Source organism: Phoca vitulina, unplaced genomic scaffold, assembly GCF_004348235.1.
Source record: "Phoca vitulina isolate PV1807 unplaced genomic scaffold, GSC_HSeal_1.0 scaffold20, whole genome shotgun sequence".
Taxonomy (NCBI): domain Eukaryota; kingdom Metazoa; phylum Chordata; class Mammalia; order Carnivora; family Phocidae; genus Phoca; species Phoca vitulina.
Window position 1 is genome coordinate 32,878,390 of NW_022589723.1, and position 23,234 is coordinate 32,901,623.

At 40.0% G+C, this 23,234-nt stretch overlaps 1 protein-coding gene and 1 long non-coding RNA gene across 2 annotated transcripts in view; one reads left to right on the forward strand and one right to left on the reverse strand.

Annotated features, from left to right (window-relative positions):
• Positions 1 to 23,234, forward strand: part of IQCH (IQ motif containing H) — a 206,262-nt gene that overhangs the window by 44,485 nt on the left and 138,543 nt on the right. The gene's annotated exons all lie outside the window — the stretch shown is intronic.
• LOC116640663 lies at positions 828 to 21,677 on the reverse strand. The gene is made up of 4 exons (XR_004301040.1): positions 21,593 to 21,677; positions 21,080 to 21,186; positions 4,793 to 4,899; positions 828 to 1,325 (listed from the first exon to the last, which is right to left on the reverse strand). It is a non-coding gene; the product is annotated as an uncharacterized LOC116640663 (long non-coding RNA).

Below are 23,234 nucleotides of genomic sequence, written 5' to 3' on the forward strand. Positions count from 1 at the left end.
TAGTGTTTTACACATAATAGGTGCTCAGGAGAGGACTGGTCTGTCTCCTCCCGCATCCAGTCTCTGATTGAAACTAAGTGACCTGATGCCGAGTCTAGAAGTGAAGAAACGATGTTGCTGGCCGCGGTCACCCTGGTTGCACGGGGCATCCTCCCACTGGGCCATCCGAGAGAGTCTTCCTAGTGAAACACCCTCGCTCCTGGATTCCTGCAACAGCCTTGCCACCAACTAGCTGTTTCCAAGAGCAAGTTACTCCACCTCGCTCATTCCCATCATCAGGGGTTATAAAACGGGGAGGTTGGGTTGGAGGCGGTCTGGTGGGGTGGGAAGGATTGAGTGGCTCAGTTTGGGTCCTGTCTGCCATCTTGCAGTTATGCAACCCCAGCCAAGCAAATGCAATCTCAAATCCTCAGTTCCCTCTTCTACAGAGTCAGAATAGTGGTGCCCATTAGGCAAGGGGGTTCTGGGAATTACAGGTAATATAACATTGCTGGCACATAATAGGTACCTAATAAGGCTCCCGGCTTTGGGGAAAATGAGCTAATACTAGAAATCTCATACTTCCTGCCACTTCTTCACACCTGTGCTCCCGGGGAAGAATCTGATTTGGCTCCTTTCACACACCAGTATAAATGAGTAATAAGGCTTAATGCTCTCATTTTCAGACTGTTACAGAGAACTCCGGTGAGTTTCAGGGAGACTGCAAGCATTTAATTCATATTTAACTTTTTTTGATAAATATTTGAGCCATTTTAAAGTGTAACAAAGAAAACACAGACATACTTAGGTTAAGTACCAAATTTTCATACATACTAGATACAATCAATGGGTTAGTTTGTGCTGTTAGGTTAATTCTTGGAGTGCGTGGGCATGCACACACACACACACACACATATTTGAATTCCCTAGAAAGGTGTCTTTTATTAGATAGGGTGTATCTTTGTACTGGTCATATTTTGAAATTCAGATCTGCTCATATACGCTCCTATAATAATCACACAAATAAATAAGTGAAGGCTAAGTCAGCAAATACACGTCAAGGTCTTAAAGCAGTGCCTAGCCCCTACTAAGCATTCCACTGGTGTTAGCGTTATAATACATGTGTGCCACCATGCATTCAAAGCCAGGCAAGTTCTCTGGAGCTCACGTTTGGCAGCGTAATAGTGAATGGTACAATTACAATAATACACATTGCACGGTGGGAATACAGCATTATAGATCATCTCGTTGCTCATTTTAGGCTTGGGTTGGTTCTTACCTGGTTGGAAATGTGCTGTACGATCTTCATCTGGCAATGCAGGGCCGCCATGTGAGTTTGCTTACAGCTGTACATGAAAGGTCAGCAATAAAGCATCCTCTTAAAATTTGGACTCAACACGCAAAACAAAATTAGATTGTTTTGCAGTTGAGTGACTATCCAAAACAGGAGGGTGCCGAGATACCCAAGAAGAAATTTCAATGGACAAGATGGAATGAACATCTTACAATGTTATAGGACAATGTTACAATGTTACAACTGTTATATACAGTTGAAAAGTACTTCTGGTCATTGGACCCCTCAAAAATAAGAGCACTTGCTAAACTGTGCCAGATGCTACGCTAAGTGCTTTATGTACACTCTCATATTTAACCCTTATACCTATAACATATGTGCTATTTTTATAACCATTTTACACATGAGGAAACTGAAACTAAGATTAAGCTACTCACCTAAGGTTATGAAGTAGGTAAGGGGAGTTAGGATTCAAAGTATTTATGAAATCCACTGGACAAATCTCCCTAAATTAAGTACTCATCAACTAATCCTCAATTACCAAGGAATACGAGCAGTTGTTAGATATTGTTAATGATTCCATTTTGAAACAAAAAGTTCCTACTATTCTTTAAAGCTTCTGGAGCATTTTAATTGAGGGAACTCCTGAGATTATAAACACCATAAATTGTTAGCTATTTGCAATTCCTTATCCATTGACTTCAGAATGTTCTCCATCTTGTGCATGCAAGAAAAAAATACAGAAATAAATTGTATGCTGAGATGGATGCAAGATGGTAGTTATTATCTGTAACTCTTGATTTCATAATTTGCCTTCATCAAGACAACCTCATTGTTTCCAGTGTTGATTTACATATAATATATATGCTTATTTGTGTATGTAATTCAACATACAGAATTATACTAAACTCTTCAAAAATTTGCATTTATTTACATATCAGCATTCTATTTAAGGTTGCATTTGAAAAATAGCTTCTACTCCCGAAAATAAATTTGAAAATCTTTGGCATGGAGTATTACTTCTCCCATGGGTTTTTGTTTTTTAACAAGAGTAAATCCTCTATTTAATTAAACCAAAGGAGTTAGACTCTATTAAGGGATTTGAAGCATGAGTGGACAGGGAGGAGGGGGATTGAGGGACGCAGGAAGAGAGCCTTTCACTGCCCTGCAATCATCCCGGGTCAGTGGCCACCTGCTAACCAGATAGCCTTGCCCCCTGGATGTGATCCAATGCCTTTGCACTTTGTGACTTGGGTTTTGGGCTTGAGTTTTGGTAAGGAGGAGGCTATGTTTCTAACCGCATAATCGCACTTTGAGGAGCCAAAAATTACGTAGATGGTGGAGCCTGAGTCAGCTCTATGATAGGTTTAGGGCATCAGGGGTCCATGGCTAGAACTGTACTTCAATATACTTGGTTTCCAATGTATACTATTTCATGCATTTATGAAAACATTATTCTAAGAAGGGGTCTGTAGGTGTCACCAGATTCCCAAAGGGGCCCATGATACCCCTCCCCCAAATTAGAACTCCCTGTGATAGATTTCCTTCTCTTTCTCACAAATATCCAGTGTGGGGCAAAGTGTGTATCAGAACAGAGAAGTATCCTGAAAACTCTGTATTCTTTATGGATAAAAAACTCTCTTAGTGGATGGTACAGGAAACCTACCATGGATATATCTAGACTGTCACTGCAGATTTTCATAAGAACTACATCTTCATGAGTGAAAATATAAACTTCCTGCTTTCCTCTAACCATGGTGGCTTTTCCATCGCACGGAGGAAAATGGAACTGCTACGTAAGAGGTGATACTTGCATTATTATAGTAGCGTTCGGTTTAGAATGAAACAAAGGAAAAATACTATAGCAAATAGCACAGTGGCATCAGCCACAAGAGAAATGGGCCTAATAGAATTGTTTTTATCACGGCCCAGGTTAATTATCCACCGAGAGGTACTTGAGATGAATAAATACAATTGCTGTGTTCTCCAATATTCTAACCCATTGTACCTTAAACTGTACTTGAATTCAAGTATACATTCCTAGCCTTTTAAAATCTCATTGGTACAACAGAAGTAAGTACCCACAGACTAGAGTAATTCACCCTATACTTTCTTTAAAATCATCCGCTCTGAATCGAATGTGTAATGCAAGCCCAGAAGATATTTATCTGGAGGCGATCCTTCTCATTAGGCTGTGACATTGGGACAATATGCCACCAAAATATCCAACTTATATAGTCCTTTGATTTCCATCTCTATCTGCAATGATAGCCTGAATAAATCTGTTTATGGCTGGCAACCATGAGGTCTGGAAGCAGCTGTGAGCTCTTCAGCGGAAAGAACCGTAGACCGAGAGGAGACTCGGAGGACGTGGGCACGAATGGGGCCCCGCCGCTGCTGTAACATAGCCTCGCTGTCATGGGAACATCATTCAGTCTCTAAGGACTGAGATTCCCCATCTGTATCCTGAGAAGACAAATTGGCTTGTTCCGGGTCATAGTCGTCGTCGTTGTGGCCACAACTCTTCGGCGACTCCCAGATCAATGCTGCGTTGGCGCCTTGGGGAACTGCCAGCCTCTCGGGGAGACAGAGTAATGATGGGTGTAACGGCCCCCAGGGTGGCGGGGGGTGTGCATGAGTCAAGATAGGCCTTGGAGAAGCTGGTGGGCATGGCTGAGAGAAGAGGGGCCTGCGTTGGAAGCTCTGGAAGCTATACAAGCAAAGGCAGAGGTGGAGAAGAAGGAGTAACAGGGAGTGGCTTGGAGCTTTGCCTAATCATCTTTTTATAAAGGGAAAAAAACCAAAAGATGTGGCTGGACAGGTAAGGCCAATTGGTGGTTGGCCTTGAATGGGCTAACTGAAATCTAATTGTGTGATCTCAGCCTGGATCATAAAAAGAAGGGCTGAAGGCAGACAGTTTCTGAAATTAGATCACTTCTCCAGATGCTCTCACCGAATGGCAGCTTTAGAATTCTCCTGAACGATCTCTCTCCCTTGATGGCCTCATTGGTTATTTTATTTCCTCTCTCTTTGGTGATAAAGATTTCTTGAATAGCATTATCTGGCATTATCTCTTGAACTTGTTCAATGTTCCTGAAACGGACTATTTAGAGTTCTGCAGGCAACCTTCCCCCTGACCGTTTCCATACAACTCTGTCCCTGTCATATGAATGGCCACCCAGAGCTGCCAATCTAGCTGGATGGCTGGGCTTTCTCCCAGATGCTGAATACTTCCCCACTGCTATCTAGGACTGTACTGGAACCCCATCCCTAATCCCCACGTGTCCGCTCTCCCTCCAGTGTTAGTCCAAAGCAGGATCTGGGGCAAGATTGGTGGAGGCAAGAGAGCCAGGTGGAGCACAGAGCTGACTGGCTCCTCGCAAATGCTGTCTGCCCTCCCCTCCCCTCCACCTTGCACCCCTTCTCCACAGCCCCCCTTCCTCATTGCCAATTACCAGCCTCAGCACTGGACAGTGTAAAGGCCCCCTCCCCTCCCCCCGCCAAATCTTACCCACTTACCAACTCACTGTGGTCCCAACTGCTCATGCAAAGAAATAGCCTGGGGGACTATCTTCATCAGAGTGTTTTCTAAAATATGGGTGTGTTTCCCAACTTCTCTGTTTATGCTAAACAGGAAAAAAAAAGGAAAAGTGGTGTTCAGGGGAGATGCTTTTTTCTTCCTTTTTTGCTCTTTCGCAAAAAGTAAAAAATCCTAAGAACACGTCCAAAGTGTTCTTATCCTTAGAACAGGAGTCACAAAAGTAAGTCCACTGGGGCCGGGCAGTTGACCTCCAGTCTATACCTGTGTCACAGGTCGGCAATTTGCAGCTTAGAGAGCCCAGGAGTGCTACTAATTTGGTGCAACCCAGGGTACGACCCTCAACTTTACAGTTAGAGATTTCATTCTGTCAGACTTGGATCCATCTCTTGGGTGCAGCTGAACTCGTAAGAGACTGACGTATAAACTGGATGCCATTGTGTTTATTCTAAGGAGAGCTGTAATTGTCAGACAAGCCTGAATGTTCCAGTCAGCCTGATCTGGTGAGCACATTGTTTCCTTCTTAGAAAGCGATACGGAAGGCCCCGTTAGAAGGCTGCTTAGTGAACAGGGAAACTGACTGAGGGTAATTAGTTGGATGATCTTCATGGTGAGCAGCATCACACATTTATAGTCTGATGCAACCATCTGTGAAGCTACTCCTGCCAAAGGGATATGAATACATCCCTGTGGAGTGCTTTATGGACACTGAGAAATTTTGACTTTCTGATTCAACTTTTTATAATAAATAGCTACGATTTCCTTGGACTTGACTCCGTGAATTATGTTGCACTGCGCTGAGCTTCTTATATCCATGCCCACATAGATCCCAGTGGAGTGAGTGATATGACTCCCATCTAAGTGATAAAGAAACTGAGGCATAGAGAAATTACATTTCTGGCTTCAGTCGTGCAACTAGTGAGTGGGACAGCCCAGATTCAAATCTAGGCCTATCTGATATTAGAGCCTATGATTTTAACCACTGCCTTCCTTTTTACTAACTTCCTGCTATAAAAGGAAATTATACCTTCAGTTGGCGCCTAGTTTCTCTGATAACTTTAGTTACACTACCTTCCTATCTGGGGCCTGGGTCTTTTAAAGCAACTTGGGCATGGAGCTGACTGCATTGATCATGTACTCATTTTGCTGGCTTAAGGCTCAGAGTCGGGGATAGGGGTGGGGGAACACATCTCCTTGTTACTACTCTTTCTTCCTATCTGAGTCATTGTAGCACCCAGAGCAGGAGAGGGACCCTGGCTGGAAGAAATAGGAGGCATGAGGCATCAGGAGGAGAAAGTGAAAGATGAGAAGAGAGGTGGGAAGGAACCAGAAATGCAAAAGATCCTTGGGGATTTCTTGGTGAGATACCCTGCTTCCCTATCTCCCAGGGAGATCCCAGGCGAGCTACTCAGCGATGGACAGTTTCTCAAGCCATTGGGGCCACTTAGAGCAAAGGAATTCTCCTTTCCCCATGCCTGGCTAGTGAGAGGCCCAGATGTAGCCAGTGGTTAGGTTCAGTCATACTAAAATCTCACGTTTAATATGCTAAGAAAACTCTGAGTTTCAAAATACCATTTTCCATTTCTAGCCGAAAAGGGGCTGATCCGTGTAGAACGTTATCAGGAGACATTGTAAAGTGAAAACAGGCATTGACCCAAGAGAGGTAGCTGACCACCCCAGAAAACATTATCCCAACCTCCTCTTCTTGACCCACTTAAAGATATACTGGATACTTAATATTGGATTCATTTAATATAACCATAATTTAGGGGGGAAGAGGATTGACTCTTTCTGTCAAGGATTTTTAAGACTGTAACCCTCTAATTATAGAATTATCATCTAATCTAAAACATTGAAATCCCAAGGGAAGATGCCGCCATTTTCCCACAGACGTGGGTTAATTATTCCATTTACCCACAGCTTCAAGTGTAGGACCTAAGCTTCCATAGAAGGGAAGATCATTCCCCCACAAAATCCCATTTTCTAATCTTGAACACTTGCAGGACACCTAGCTGTGCTTTTGCTCTGGGCTGCATTAAGCTGAAATGTATTACCTGCCAGGGAAACTGCATTTTAAGTGACAGCCAGTATTTCTGAGTGCTTCTCCATGCTGGGCATGGTAGTAAGTACAATATAAACAAATTAGCTCATGTAATCTTCACAGTAACCCTACAAGTTAAATATGATTACCACTTCCATTTTATATTTGGGGAAACAGAGGCAAAGTGGCTAAATAATTTGCCCAAAGTCGAACGGCTACAGGTCAATTCAAACTCAGCCAATCTGTCTATGGTACCCCAGCTAGCTAGATGATGACTTTGACCTACACCTGAGGAGTAGATCTGGGACCCAGCCAAAAACTGCTCCCTTGATGACCAAGGAATTTGCTTGAGAAATTTCTTTGCCTTGTTCTGGGAATAGAAGTAAAAGATCAAACTACATAGTAAGAGGCTATATTAACTCAAGGATTAGAACAAGAAGAAGAGCTGGTACTCTCCTGCCCCACCCCCAGGCTTATTGAGATAGAATTGACAAATAATGTTGTATAAGTTTAAGGTGTCCAATGTGATGATTTGATACACGTATATACTATACTGTGAAATGGTATCGTCTATCACCTCACATAATTACCTCTTCTGTGAGTGTGTGTGTTGTGAGAACATTTAAGATCTACTCTCAGGGCACCTGGGTGGCTCAGTCAGTTGAGCATCTGCCTTTGGCTCAGGTCATGATCCCAGGGTCCTGGGATCAAGCCCCGAGTTGGGCTCCCCACTCATCAGGGAGTCTGCTTTTTCCTCTCCCTCTGTCCCTCCCCCCAACTCACTCGTACTCTCTCTCTCAAATAAATAAATAAAATCTTTGGAAAAAAAAAAGATCTACTCTCTAGAGCTGGTACTTTTAAAGATGGAAACTTACTTCAATTAGACTGTAAACTCCTTTGAGGACAGGGAACATATCATCAACATCAAACATGGTGCCAGATCTGGTAAGAACCCAATATAAATTTATTGTTGGTTGATGCATATGTGGTTAATGACTATGAATAACAACTTGGTAAGGACCTGTGTAATTGAGCTAGGCTGTGTCAAGTTAATTTAAATAATGAAATACCATGTACCTCATTTGGCTACATTTGTAGAGCACTCCTCTTTTTGGCCATCAAAAATATCTCCCTAAACCTCTTCAGGTAGAATTTATTTTCCCTTCCCTAGATCATCATTGTGTGCTTTTAAAGCTTGACACGCTATGCCTCGAATTTACTGAGCCACATCAAAGAACAGTTGAATAAATAAAAAGATACATCATATTCCCAAAGAGGAAAAATGATTATAATAAGAGTGCCAGTTATTTCCAAATTAATATTTATATCAAATGTAATTTCAATCAAAATTCTTATGGGTTTTATTTGGTCTATGTGGAATATTAATTCTCTTCAACTTGCCAGTATTCATCATCTTGAAAAATACATGGGCAAAAGCTTCAGGTTTTTTTTTTTTTTTCTAAAGAAGATTAATGAAGGTAAATTTTTCAGACAACTTGTTAAAACATATGATAACATTAACATAATTATAACAGCATCCTATGGGTAGAAAAATTAACAGATCAATGGAATAAAAAATGAGCATGGATATTGACCTTAGTGTAAAAAATAATTTTGAAGGTAGGGAAGGTGACACTGTAAGTCAGGGGGAAAGGGAGGGCTGGTGAGATGTGTGGTGCCACGTCTCTGGACTAACGATTTGGGAAGAGAGCATTCAGTTAAGTCCTAACTTTATATCCGAAACCAAAGAAAACTCCTGATGGATTAAAAGTAAAGTAAAATGTTAAAAAAAAGAAAAAAATAATAAGAAACCTGTAAAAGGAGAACTATTTTTCAAGTTAGCCAAAGGAAGATTTTTTTAAACCACCATAGCTTCACACAATATTAACAGTCCACATTATAAGAAAAGTCCGTGTTTATATTGGACCCCAATCCTGGATCGGTCATTAACTTCTATGTGATCTGGGGGCAAAGCGCTTAGAATCCTTGGGCCTTAGTTTGTTCATTGGTAAATTTAGGGCATCGGATCACACCATCCCTAAGATTTCTTCCAGTTCTGACAACCTATCATTCTGATTCCAAGCAAAATCAGTTTCCTTTGGTTCCCTTCCTTTCCCTTTTCTGACCACCACCAAGATGTGAAAAACGGAAAAGTAGACCAGGTGAAACTGTTTTCTCTTCTGATTGTGGAAACAAAAGTCACAGAAGGTATTGATTTTTTTCTTTTTGCAGTTATGCATTTCATAAAGCATCTATAGAGTACCTATTGTGTACCTGACCTCGTCCTAGTGACTTTTACGTGTTACCACTTTTAATACTCAGAGTGTGTCAGAGAGATCACCACTCCCATTTTACAGATAAGAAACCCAGGGAATAGATTTATGACCAAGCCTTATAATTAATATGTGGCTTACTCAGAATTTGGGCCTGTATTTACTTTTGACAGTCTGATTCAGAGTCTAGGAAAATTATCCCAAAAGAAATTGTGAAAAGGACAGGGTCTTACACACACACACACACACACATTATTAAGATGACTGAATACTATTCCTTACAAATCAGTTTCTCTACTAATGAATAATGTTGTATTTTTTAAACGGGCTGAATTTGTATGTGGGGTTAATGCCATCATTGACTTAAGCAAAAATACCTGAACTGGACACGCTCCTAGCCTGCTCTCAGGTTTGCTTGGGCATCTCTCCAGCAGAGTTTACTGATACACCATAGAAATTATGGCAAAGCCCAGCAGAGTCGTTGAAGTGAAAGTCTCAGTACTGCTCAGGAAGGGATGCCAAATTAAATAGAGCCCCCAGGGGTTCTGCAGCTGCATGCCAACCCAGCTGCTGGTATGAGGTAAATGAGGACCGAACTCCCTCTCACTTGTGACCTTGGCCGGTATTTAAACAGCAATGCCTAGAGACTGGCACACTGTTCTAGACTACTGCGATGAATCGCAAGTGCAAAAATAATTATAATATGTGATAAACCCATTCACAAAGTCTCAAGTTTTCACTGAAAGGAGCACCATTTAAACTCACTTCCTTTCATGAGCCCCCAGTGAAGGTTGAGATGATCGATTCTATCTAAGTATCAATTTGTAATACGCAGCCCTAAGTTTACAGAAGAAAAATGGCAGAGAACCCAGAGGCCCTCCAGTTGCTGTCTTTTCATATCTTGTGACAATGTTTGAGCGGTGGTGTGGTATAATATTCTATGCAAAAGTCACAAGGGTGAGCAACTCAAGTCATTCTTTTTCTTGTATGAGATGTAACAGACGTGTAGATGAAATCCCAGTGCTTAATTGTTCTCTTGTAATCGCTTTCCCAGAATGTTTAAATTTCTACTGGAATGCTACAGAGAAATGCTATTAAATTTACAGAGGAAAAATAGCAACAAGAAGTAATTAGACTTCTATTTGAATCCATCGAAAACACCCTGAGTCCAGTGTGTTTCAAGCTCCTTCAAAGAAACATTTTAAGTAAAACCAAGTTATCCCTTATCTTTTCACTTTGCAAAATGGTCTCATAGTAATGAATCACAGCTATTACAGTTGTTAGCTTTATACTAACCCTTTGGTCAGTTTTTTTTCCAAAATGTATTCCAAAGAATACTGGTTCCTTGGAACGTGAATAGGTGTTCCATGAAAGGAGAGTTTTGTGGCCCCATAAAAACAGGAAACGTGAGGCTGAAGAGAGTCAGGCTGACTTTCACACCGTTAGGCTGCCTAGAGTCACGCCTCGCTGGAGTGCACCATGAATCTTCAGGAGGAGGGCGGCCCATGCAGTGAGCAGTGTTGCTCAAACCTCCTCCGACCCATTTCTGCAGAATAGCTCATAGAACTATATTCAGCGGAAGGCATTTCAGGAAGTTTTGCTTAAGTGCTGCATTTTAACTATTTTCAATGGAAAAGTGTTTAGACGATACTACATATTTTCCTTTCTTAGTCGTATTTTACTGGAATTTAGTATTTTCTTGGAGGCTTTGGGACATCATGACAAACTCCACCTTTTTTGTGTGATGTGCTGTATGGGGCTTTGAGGTGTGCATATGCTCACACCTCAGACTTCTGTGTGTTCAAAATAATATTTCCTCTGGTGTCTCCTCCAAGGTTGTCTCTACTCACCTCACTCTTTGAGTCTGTTCACAATGCCATGGTCACTTCTGCTACTGACTACCCTGGAATCATCCTTAAGATCCCTTCCAGTTCTGAGAACTGTAACCCTCTATGTGCCTTTTCCTTCCTTCCTTCCTTCCTTCCTTCCTTCCTTCCTTCCTTCATTCCTTCCTTCCTTCCTTCCTTCCCTTCCCTTCCCTTCCTTCCTTCCCTTCCTCTACATCCTTTCCTTTCTCTTTTACCTTCAATATTGGTAATTTCTGCTTTCGCTTTTTCTCTGTCACTCTTACTAGGATTTACCAATTTGATTAATCTTTTGGTTTTGTTTCTCTATTTTTTTCTCTATTATTTGTTTTCTATTTCTTGATTTCTCCTCTTACCTGCTTTTATTCTTGTCCTCCTATTTATTTTGAGTTTATTTTACTCTCTTTTTTATTTTAAAGCTTTTTAAGGTAGAATCAGATGATTGATTTTTGGCCTTTCTTCTGCTCTAATGTAAACATTTAGACTGATAAATTCCTCTCTCAGCAGTGTTCTAGTTGTGTCCCACAAATTTTGATATGTTGCTTTTTTTATTATCATTCAGTTCAAAACTCCCCTAGTGATTTTCTTTGACTCATGAGTTATATAGAAGGGTGTGGTCTTAGCTTTCTCATTCTTAATGAATTCTGATTTAATTCTATCAGAGAGGGTCAGAGAACATACTCTGTAAGATTTAAATCTTTTGCAAGTTGATTGAGACTGATTTTATGGTCCAGGATATAATTCATTTTGGTGAATGTTCCATGTACATTTGAAAAGAATGTGTATCCTACAGTTGTTGGTTGTAGTGTTCTATAAATATCAATTAGGTCAAGGTGGCTGATGGTAATATTGAGACCTTCTATATTCTTACTAATTTCTTAAAATCTCTTTGTTCTACAAATTACTCAGCGGAGATTTCTAAACCTTCAACTCTGATTGAAGATTTGTCTATTTCTTCCTTTAGTTCTGATGATTTTTGTTTCATGTATTTTGTGTTAGTGTTATTAAAGACATATGTGTTTATGATTTTTATGTTTTCTTGCCTAATTGACCCTTTTATTTGTCTTTCTCTTTGATAACAGTCTTTGTCTTAAAGTCTATTTTGTCTGATACTAACATAGTCACTCCTCTTCCTTTTGCTTTCTGTTTACGTGGTATATCAACCTTTTGTTGTTGTTACTTCAACTTGTGTCTTTAAAATTAAAATTCACCTTGGGGCGCCTGGGTGGCTCAGTCGGTTAAGCATCTGACTCTTAATTTTGGCTCAGGTCATGATCTCAGGGTTGTGCGATTGAGCCCCATGTCAGGCTCTGCACTGGCATGGAGTATGCTTAAGATTCTCTCTCTCCCTCTCCCTCTGCCCCTCCCCACTGCGCATGTGTGCTCTCTCTCTCTCTCTCTCTAAAACATTAAATTAAATTAAAATTCACCTCTTATTGATAGCATATAGTTTTATCTTGTAGTTAAAATCCAGTCTGATAATCTCTGCTTTTTAATTAGAGTGTTTAGTCCATTTTCATTTAATACAATTATTGACATAGTTTGATGTAGAACAATTATTTTTCTACTTGTTTTCTATCTTTACCATCTCTTTTTTGTTCCTTTGTTGTCTGCCTGACTTAGGGTTATATGTCTGTTTTATTGACTTTTAAACTACACCTCTTTGTGTTATTTTTAGTGGTTGCTCTAGGAATTACAATATGTATCCTCAACTTATTACAGTTTCCTCAGAGTTAATATTGCACCAGTTCAAATACAATGTAAGAAACTTGCAACTAGGAGCACCTGGGTGGTTCAGTCGGTTAAGTGTCTGCCTTCAGCTCGGGTCATGATCCCGGAGTCCCAGGATCCAGCCCTGCATCAGGCCCCCTGCTCAGCAGGGGAGTCTGCTTCTCCCTCTGCCCCTCACCCTGCTGCTTGTGCACTCTCTCTCGTTCTCTCTGTCAAATAAATAAATTAAATCTTTTTTTTAAAAAAAGGAACTTGCAACTATAGAATTTCATTTGTGCTATTGTCCTAATCCTTTGTGGTACTGTCATGTGATTTATATATATTATAAACTGCACAACATGTTATAACTTTTTGCCTTAAATAGCCAGTTGTCTTTCAGAGAAATTAAGAAAAGAAAAATGCATGTATTTTATATTTACCATAGACATCTAAGTTTCCATCTTGTGTCATTTTCTGTCCACCTAAAAAATTTCCTTTAAACATTTCTTGCCTGCTTAAGGCAATGTAACACATGCCTGCTGGTGACTCATTGTTTTCTTTTGCCAAAAAAAAAAAAAAAAAAGTCTTTATATTGCTTTTACATAGAACTGTGGATTGTCAGGGCTTTTTTTTTTTTTTAATTTATTTTTAATTTTTTAAATTTAAAGTTCCATTGTTTCTAATAAGTCAGCCATCATTTGGATCATTGATTCCCTATATATAATGGATCTTTGTTTTTCCTGACTTTCACATTTTTCTCTTTGTCTTTAGCATCCAGGGGGCTAATTATGTTGAGTCCATGTGTCGTTTTCTTTGTGTTTATCCTGCTTGAGGTTCATTGAGTTTCTAGGATTAGCTGTAAGTTTATGTTTTACAGAAAACTGGGAGACATTTGGCCATTATTTCTTTAAATATTTTCCTCCACATTTCTCTCTCTCCTCTCTTTCTGGGACTTCAATCACATACAAATTTTACAACATGATATTGTCCATTAAGTTACTGAAGATCTATTCTTTTTTAAATGTTTTTTTTTCTTTCTGTTCTTCAGATTAGATAATATCTGTTGATTTTTCTTCAAGTTCACTCCCTTTCCTTCTGCCCCTTCCAATCTTCCAATCTGCTGTCAAGCCTATCCAACAAATGCTTCATGTCGCATATTCCACTCTTCAGTTCTAGAATTTCCATTTGGTTCTTTTTCTATAGTTTTCATTTCTCTACCAAGACTTTCCATCTGTTAATTCATTATGATCATATTTCCTTTAATGTCCTTAGAGTATGTATAATAACAGCTTTAAAGTCTTTATCTGCCAATTCTGCCCTCTGAATCATCTTGACATCTGTTTCTTTTTTAAACTACTTTATTAAAGTATGATTAACATACAAAAAGCTGTGCATATTTAATGTATACAGCTTGGTGAGTTTGGAGATTACATGTACACCTGTGAAACCATCACCACCATCTTTACCATAAAACATCACCTCTGGGGCACCTGGGTGGCTCAGTCATTAAGCATCTGCCTTGGGCTCAGGTCATGATCCCAGGATCCTGGGATCGAGCCCCACATTGAGCCTCTCATCGAGCCCCGCATCGGGCTCCCTGCTCAGAGGGAAGCCTGCTTCTCCCTCTCCGCCTGCTTGTGTTCCCTCTCTCGCTGTCTCTCTCTCTGTCAAATAAATAAAATCTTTTAAAAAATAATCACCTCTAAGGTCTGTTTCTCGTGACAACTGTTTCTCCTGTGTGAACATTTTCCCGTTTCTTTGTAGATATAGTGACTTTTTATTGTTATACACATTAAAAATGATGTGTTATGGAGACTCTGAATTCTGGTACCTTGCTCTCTAACGTGTGGATACCTGTTCAAAAAGGCAGTTAATTTGCTAGACTCAAATTCCAAACTCTATCCTTGGTGAGTAGCACCTGAAATCTCTACTCAGTTTTTTTCAAATTGTTAACTGCTGTGTCTTTGCTGGGCTCCTTAGAATCTCTTCTATTTAGGTGTAGCTTAAGGGTCAGACAAGGATTTGCATGGCATTTATTTGTAAATTTTTGGTCCCTGCCTTACAACTTCCTTTTTTTCTGGGAGCCTTTATGGAGCCCTATACTCCATCTTCTTACTTCTCTAACCAGTAAGACTGACTTCCTTCTGCATCTTACGGACTGAGAGGTACTTCCAGGCCAGAAGTCACACACACACAAACCTCAACTGTTGTAGTTCCCTTCTTTCAAGATCAACTTTCTTCTAGCTTCTCTCTGTTTTCAATTTATCTCAGTACCTTCAAATAGTTGGGTTTTTTAAATTATTTTATCCATAATTTATATTTGTTATCTTCAGGAGGGTTAGTCAGTTATAAGCTACTCTACCATTACCAAAAGCATAACTAGGCCATTATTTAGTTTTGCTTGCCATTGTATTACCTTTATCAAAAAGAAAAACATTTGCTATTTATATATCTTTGTTAATTGCTCCTTCCCAACACATTTTAAGTAGTTATATTTTTTAAAACATCCTTTTGCACTATTCCTTCCTCAAATGAGACAAGACAGGATTAGATGAGCTCTGAATTATGAAATGCCTTGAGGATACTATACAATTACTTACAATATATGTTATAAATGTAATAAGAGAAGTACGAAAAAGCCATAGGAACTCAGAGGAGGAAGAGATCAGAAGTGATTTCCTAAAAGAGGTTACCTTTAAGCTAGTTGTTAAAAGGTGACAGGAATTTAGTAGCCAGAGCTAAGAGGGAACATTGTAGAAGGAACATTATAAGCATTGCAAAAAAGTGGGAGGTCAGAGGCTCAAGTCTTTTTGGTTACAGCTTTAAGTGTCATTTATAACTCAAAGTCAATACTTAAAAGTTCACGGCATGAACATACTGCCACACACAACAATATGAGTGACTCGCACACCAATTTTAAAGGTAAGAAGCCAGATACAAAAGGATACATACTGTAATAATCCTTTTATGTAAATTCAAGAACAGAAAAATAATAGCTGGGAGTGGAATTCAGAATAGTGGTTACCTTTGGGCTATCAGAGTGAATGACAGGGAGCATGAGAGAGGTCTTGGGGGTGCTTGCAATGCTCTACTTCTTGTTCTGGATGCTGGTTTCCCAGTGTCTGCTTTGTGAAAATGTATCAACTGATGACCTTATGATTTGTGCCTTTTCAAAAATGAATGTTATCCTTTAATAAAATGTTTATGTAAAAAAAGCCCCAATTTCTGATATGAAAAAAGTTTATATTGTGCATCTCTATATATTAATTCAGTAATTCCTCACAACGGCCTTATGGAAGACCAGTGATGTCGAGTTTTATGCAAAATTGGATTATATAAATTTGAAATTCCATGACATAAGATAATAATAACAAATTATTGCTGTATACACAAAGTTTGAAATAATTCAAATCCCCCTAAATTTAAAAAAATAAAATTTCACTTTTTTCAAAGCTGGTGCAGTCTGAGTGAATTTAAGATATATTTATGCTGGAGTTTCCACAAAGAAACACCATCTGAGTAAATAAAAATACCCTGTATTATTAGGATATAAATTCCACAAATGTAACAAATAACAGTAGATTAAACACAGCAGTGATGTTCTCTCACGTCACACAGTTTATGACTGATATAGCTGCCCTACAACGTCAGGCATCTCTGCATTTTCTATCTGTATCTAAGGTGGCTAAGATGGCTGCTAGGCTCCTACCATCATGTCTGTATTCCAACCAGTGAAGACACTATGATTGGTATACCACTGGCCAGAATCCTGTCACAAAAACCTATCAAGCTGCAAAGGAGGCTGGGAAATGTAATTTCTGGCTGTGTAGTACATTGGAAGCCATGCAGAAGTCTCTGCCGTAGCTGCCATTCTTTGTCAGACTGTCTCAACTCTGTGAGTTCAGAATTATGAAATGCCTCTAGGAACAAATCCTTTACATAAAATTCAGCTGCCCTGTAGCTAAGAATATCCCTATTTTACAGAAGATACAACTGAGACTCAGAGAAGTTAAATGACTTACTCCAGCACATTGTTAATTAAATGACAGAGTTAGGACTGAAATCCAGTGCTCCAAGCCCCTAAGTTTTGCTCTTATGCTACAGATGCCTCCCAAGGGAGTTTTTTTTTTTTTAAAGATTTTATTTATTTATTTGAGACAGAGAGAATGAGAGAGAGAGAGCACATGAGAGGGGGGAGGGTCAGAGGGAGAAGCAGGCTCCTCACTGAGTGGGGAGCCCGATGCGGAACTCGATCCAGGGACTCTAGGATCATGACCTGAGCCGAAGGCAGTCGCTTAACCAACTGAGCCACCCAGGCACCCCCAAGGGAGTTTTTCTTCTAGCTCCAAGACTGCTGCTAATCCTTAGTCTGAGACAAAGTGAAGCTCCTACTGTATCTATGTGAAATGACACTGAGAAAGGGGACAGAGTGATGGGGCTTTACCATGAGGACAGGAGTAGAGCTGGTGACCTGAGCTGTGTTTGGCTTGAAGGGTTCAAGAACTCAGGAAGCAAGAAAATGTAGTAAAAAGCACTGGGCCATGAAGCAGTGATGTGCCCTTTTAGTTCTGCCTCTATTAGGCAGATTGGTTGTGTGTCCTAGCTATTTTCCCTTCCTGATCTTTAGTATGCCATCCACTATATGGGGAGGAGGGCTGGGGCAGGATAGGTCATGCAGGGTTGTAGAATATGGCCATGCAGGTTTAAATTCACCAAACAGAAGATTCTGGAACAGAGTAGAGGGGTGTGACATAGCTCCAATCCTCACCCCTCCCTGCCCCTCAGAAATATCGAGAGTCTCAGAAATACTACAAAATCTGGAGAGAAGACAATCAAGCAGGCATCCTTATCTTTTTTTCTCTTTTGACAAGGGGACTTGGAAGAAAGAGGTGAAATTGGAAAGCAAATAATAATATGTCAATTCCTCCAGAGAGAAGTGATGTCTTCAGGATTCTATTGAAATGACCCAAAACCCCTGGGGCTAGAGGGAGGGAGGGAGGACTAAGTAGAGCAAACTCTGATATAGGATGTTCATCAAAATCTCAAGAGTGGGAGGAGAGCCTATGTATTTTAACAAAGACTGCATGTATCCTAAAACGGAGGCTTCCCTAACCCAAGCTCTCAGATAACAGAAAGGTGGAGAACACCCAGAATACCCAGTTCTCACGTGTTGCTGGGAAAGAAAACACACTGGTAGCAGACAACAGGGAAGGAGACGTTACAACAGAGCAAGCAGATTGTCGGGGCAGAGCTGCCCAAGAACGTACAAAGGGGAAAGAAATGATATGGCCACTATACTGATTTATTATATAAAGGCCGGTATTTCACCCAGAGCTAACAAAAGAGAGGGCGGGGAGAGGAAAAGACAACCATGGGCTGCAAAAGACAAAGCCTAACCCGGAAAAAAATATAACTCAAGGAACAGAAGGAATTTTCTCACAATTTCTTCACATTATAGCGCAGCTTGATAGGAACATAAATTACGTAAAACTAGAGCTCAGCCATGAGATGATAAAATAGCAGAATGAGATAAAAAGGGAGGTTGCAGACATAAGGAAACAAATTGAATACCAAAATACTTTATGGAACTAATAAATAAACTATAAATAGGAAGAACAGAACAGACACTGCTGAACACTGAAATATGGGCATGGAGAAAAGACTGTAAGCATAGAAAAGACAAAGGAAAAAGACAAAGGAAATTAATTAGAAGCTAATAGATATGCATAGTAGTTTGTTACAGGCTAAGCTGCTGTAACAAAGAAATCTGAAAATATAATGCCATAAATAGACCAGTTTATTTCTCATTCACAAAGCAGTCCACAGGTGAGAAGTCTAAAGTTGGCAGGACAGCTCTTCTCCATGATAGGGAGCATAACCGAGAGAAGGTTCCTTCTGTCTGGATGCTGTCTCATCTCATTCCTGTGGTTACAGACACTCTCATTCCAGTGGTTGAAGCTGACTCCTCTCTACACCCATGTTTCAGCCCATAGGAAGGATAAAGAGAGTCTAGGGCAGGCATTCTAAAGGGATGGCCCAGAGGTTACACTTATCACTGCTGCTTATGTCTTATTGGTCTGAATTTGGTCACGTGTCCACATTTAGCCACCAGAGACACTGGAAATGTAGTTTGGACTGGATAGCCCTATGCTCAGCTAAAAGCATTCTATTCTAAAATGAACCAGGAGAGAACGAATAGTTAGGTACCACAACATGAAATATAAAGATGAGCCAACATTTAATGACACTAGGTGTCTCTAAAACAGAGAACCCAGCAAGTGAAAGAGAAGCTGTATCCAACGATATAATGAAAGAAAATTTTCCAGAAGTGAAGAACAAATGAAATCTACAGGTGGAAAGAAAGCACTGAATCCCAGGAAAATTTGATTTAGAGTATTACAGCAAGGTATTTTCTAGCTAAACACCTGGACTTCAAAAACAAAGAATGTTTCAAACATCCAGGCAGAAAGAAAAATCACCGACAAAGGGTAAGGAATCAGGCTGGCATCAAATTTCACAACATTCATTGTAGAAGACAATGGGTCAGTGTCTTCAAAGTTTTGAGAAAAGAAAGGATGACCCCAGATATCATTTAAGTATAAATACCCATGAACACTTGTTGGAAAGGATTGCTTGATAACCAAAGGCAAGCAACTAAGAAATCAATCAAAATAGGAGAGCCTGGGTGATTCAGTTGGTTGAGCATCTGACTCTTCATTTCGGCTCAGGTCATGATCTCAGGGTCCTGAAATCGATCCCTGCATTGGGCTCTGTGCTCCACAGAGAGCTGGCTTGAGGATTCTCTCTCTGTCCTTTCCCTCTGTCCCTCCCCCTGTTCTCTCTCTCTCAAAAATAAATAAATAGATGAACCATAACAGACTCTTAACTATAGAAAACAAACTGAGGGTTGCTGGAGGGGAAGTGGGTGGGGGATGGGATAATTGGGTGATGGGCATGAAGGAGGGCACTTGATGTAATGAGCACTGGGTGTTCTATGCAATTGATGTCACTAATTTCTACCCCTGAAACTAATAATACACTATATGCTAATTGATTGTAAATAAAATTTTAAAAATAGATAAATAAATAAAAATCTTAAAAAAAATAAGTCAATCAAAACAAGAATTCAAGCATAGAGAAGCCATGACACTGGATCCATTTACATGTAGGATGACTACTAAACAATCCTAGTGATTACGGTTTCAAAACAGAATGCGGATATTATAAATCTGGACAATGTAAAAACAATAATATAATAAAAAATTGGGAGCTGAGGGAGAGGGGATGGGCGTAGCAAGAGAGTTCTAATGTTCTCATCTTTTGAAGATGGGGGTATATTATTCAAATTTACAACGTGATTTAAAAAAACCTAAATGTTTTTCATAATCACCTTTATTTAACTATAGGGCAGGAGTCTACAAACTAGTGCCTGAGGGCAGACCACCTGTTTTTGTACATAAAGTTTCATTAGAACATAGTGCCATCATTTGTTTACATATTGTCTATGCTACTTTCCAGCTCTAACAACAGACCAGAACAGCCTAAAGTATTTACTGTCTGGCCCTTTAAGAAAAACAAAAAACAAAAAACAAAAACTGCCAACCCTTGCAGAGGAATCTTTTTCAACTTGTAGGAATCTTGTGGTAAAGAAATATTGACTTGAGGTTTCATAATTTGTTAAGTTTAATTCAGTCTTTTCCCCTCCTATTAAATTCATGTCAAAAATTAAGTTTAATAATGTAATATAAATCTTATTTTTGTAAAATGATATATTAATCATTCCAAAGATGTCAGGGATAATGGATCACCTAATGATATTTGGCATGGTTTCTTAAACCTTCATCTTTTTGTTTTTCTGCATTAATTGGAATCTTTATAATGAGCATATATCATTTTTTTTAAAGATTTTATTCATTTTTTACCAGAATCATAAAATAGGATGGTTTTACTATTTGAAAACACTAGAAGCAAAGATACCAAGATATTAACAATAATTAATTCTGGCTGGCAGGAATGTGATTGCTGTTTTCTTTTTTAAGCTTTTCTATATTTTTAAATTTTGAAAAAAACAATTAAGCTGTTATAGAAGGTTTAGGCATAAAGCGATAGAGTTTTGGAAATAGTCATGACACACCAGATATAAAGAACACTGTTCTATTTCTATGATAGTCCATATCACTTATACAAACTACACAGCATGGTTCCAGACTAAAATATAAAGCATGACATAAAGGAGAAGCCAGAAGCAGATGATACTCACTTCTGTTAGGCAACTGGCACTGGTTTCTTTCATTTTTGTTAACCTACCGTTTAGTTTTGTCCCCTGCCCCACCCTCCGGGTACACACACACCATACTCCAGCCACACCGAGAGCCTCACCTTCCCTGAAATCTTCATCCATCGGTATGCTGTTATGCTTTGTCGCCACCATTCTTTCTCTCTATAATTGCATCCTCTTCTCCACGTGATACATGATTCAATGCTTCCTTTAAGACACAATTTAAATATCACTTACTGCAGTCCATCCCAACCTTGGCTGTACATCAGAATCACCCGGGGAGCATTATAAAAATACTGAGGACCAGGCTCCAGCCCAGCTAGTCGGATTTATTTGCCCAGAGTTGGGGCCCAGGCAGCAGTATTTTTAAAAAGCTCCCTGAGAGATGCTAACACACAGCTCGGGTGCAGTCACTCTGAAGCCCTCTGCGACACCAGCACAGAGTCAATGACTCCCTCTTCTGCACTCCCATTGCCCCGAGCGTGTCCATTCCTCATGAAACTTAACGCCCATCGTATTAAAGTTAGTGTTATATGCTAAGTGCTCAGTAAGTGCTCAAGGTTGTTCCATGCCTTCTCCCTCCAAGCAAGCAAATGCAGAGGTGGTTGTCTTACCACGGGAGCAGGACGGCAGACTGGGTTCATGTTGCACACCCAGTGACACGGCATGTGGGATTTATTTCTGTAATCTCGAGAGGGTGTGAACCCCCAAGTGTAACCCTCTTCTCCACGCCCCTGCACACACACGCACGCACGCGTACGCTGGGTCTGGCTTTTACATTGTTGAGATAGATGCAACTGAAACAATTAAAGAAACCAGCTGGCTGCCTGACAGGATCCCAATATCATCCGCCTTCCACCCTCTCCTTTGTGTCACACTTGGCATTGTGTTTTATGTCAGATCCTGCTACTTTGGCTTTCAAGAGCAGGTTGGCAGGTGTACTTTGTCAAAGGCTTTCAGAAAATCCAGATAAATGATGCTCTGTGCCCTGAAACTGCCAAACCTGTACTTTACATCTTCGCAATGCTGGGCAATTTTATTTAAGTGGAATCTTTCTCTCTTCCTCCGATTTACCTTTGCCTCCCTGACCCTGATATCAATCAGACAAGTGGAGACCCTTCCCTTTTTGCTACTGAAAATCAGCTATGCACATGCCAGGCCTGCAGTACAGTACCTTGGGTGATCAGGAGATCCTGGAGGCCACCCGGGTCTGGGGGTGAGATGAGGTGAAGTGAGGTGAGGTGAGGTGAGGCGAGAAGAGCTGAGGATGAGAAAGAGACCACGGTGGATCGGCAAGATGGAATTTCCATAATAACACGACATGCACGTGAACTCCTAGCTGTCATTAAGGCAAGGCCCAGGGAGGGGCGCCTGGGTGGCTCAGTCAGTTAAGCGTCTGCTTTTGCCTCAGGTCATGATCCCAGGGTCCTGGGATCAAGCCCCATGTTGGGCTCCCTGCTCAGCAGGGAGTCTGCTTCCCCCTCGCCTTTTGCCCCTCCCCCTGCTTGTACTCTCTCTTTTTCTCTCAAGTAAATAAATAAATATTTTTTTAAAAAAGGCAAGGCCCATGGCACTCCCCTTTCCTCTTCCAACTCACCTGGAAGGCAGGAGATTTCGCTGTCTACTCTTTCCTTTTAAAAAACCCTACTTATAGTTATTTTAAACTGTCCTCACCAAATGTTTGGTGTTCACAGGATGGTAGCTGTTTACAATTTCCCTTAAGCCCCACATCCTTTGTTCACACAGACATTTTTTAGCCAATAGATACTTATTTGGGGAAGTGATTTTTCTCCCCCCCTCAACTCTTGATGAATTTCCCTTTCCATTCCCAAGAACTTGAGGAGCAATAAGGTATGGTACAACGGAGTCCAATGGCAAATTTCACTAATGTAAAATCAGATTAATCTTAAAATTGAATAATCTGTGTATTTCTAGTATACTGTGTGACCTGAAACAAATCTACTAGCCTTTCAGTCTTGGTTCTTTATTAGTTAAAGAGCAAATTGTTACCTAGTTCCTTTAGAAGTTATGCAGATTAATTAATGTTTGGAAAATGATTTGAAAATTTAAATCAGTATATAAATACCAAACAGCTACATCTTCCCTGCTGGGAGGGCCCAGGTAATTCATAACCTCTTCTAATAAAGGTAAAAATAGTGTACTTGAGCTATACAATTAAATGTGATTTATATGCAATACATATTAGTCTTTAAAAGCTAGAAACCATTTAATAGAAACAATTCATATTTCATAACT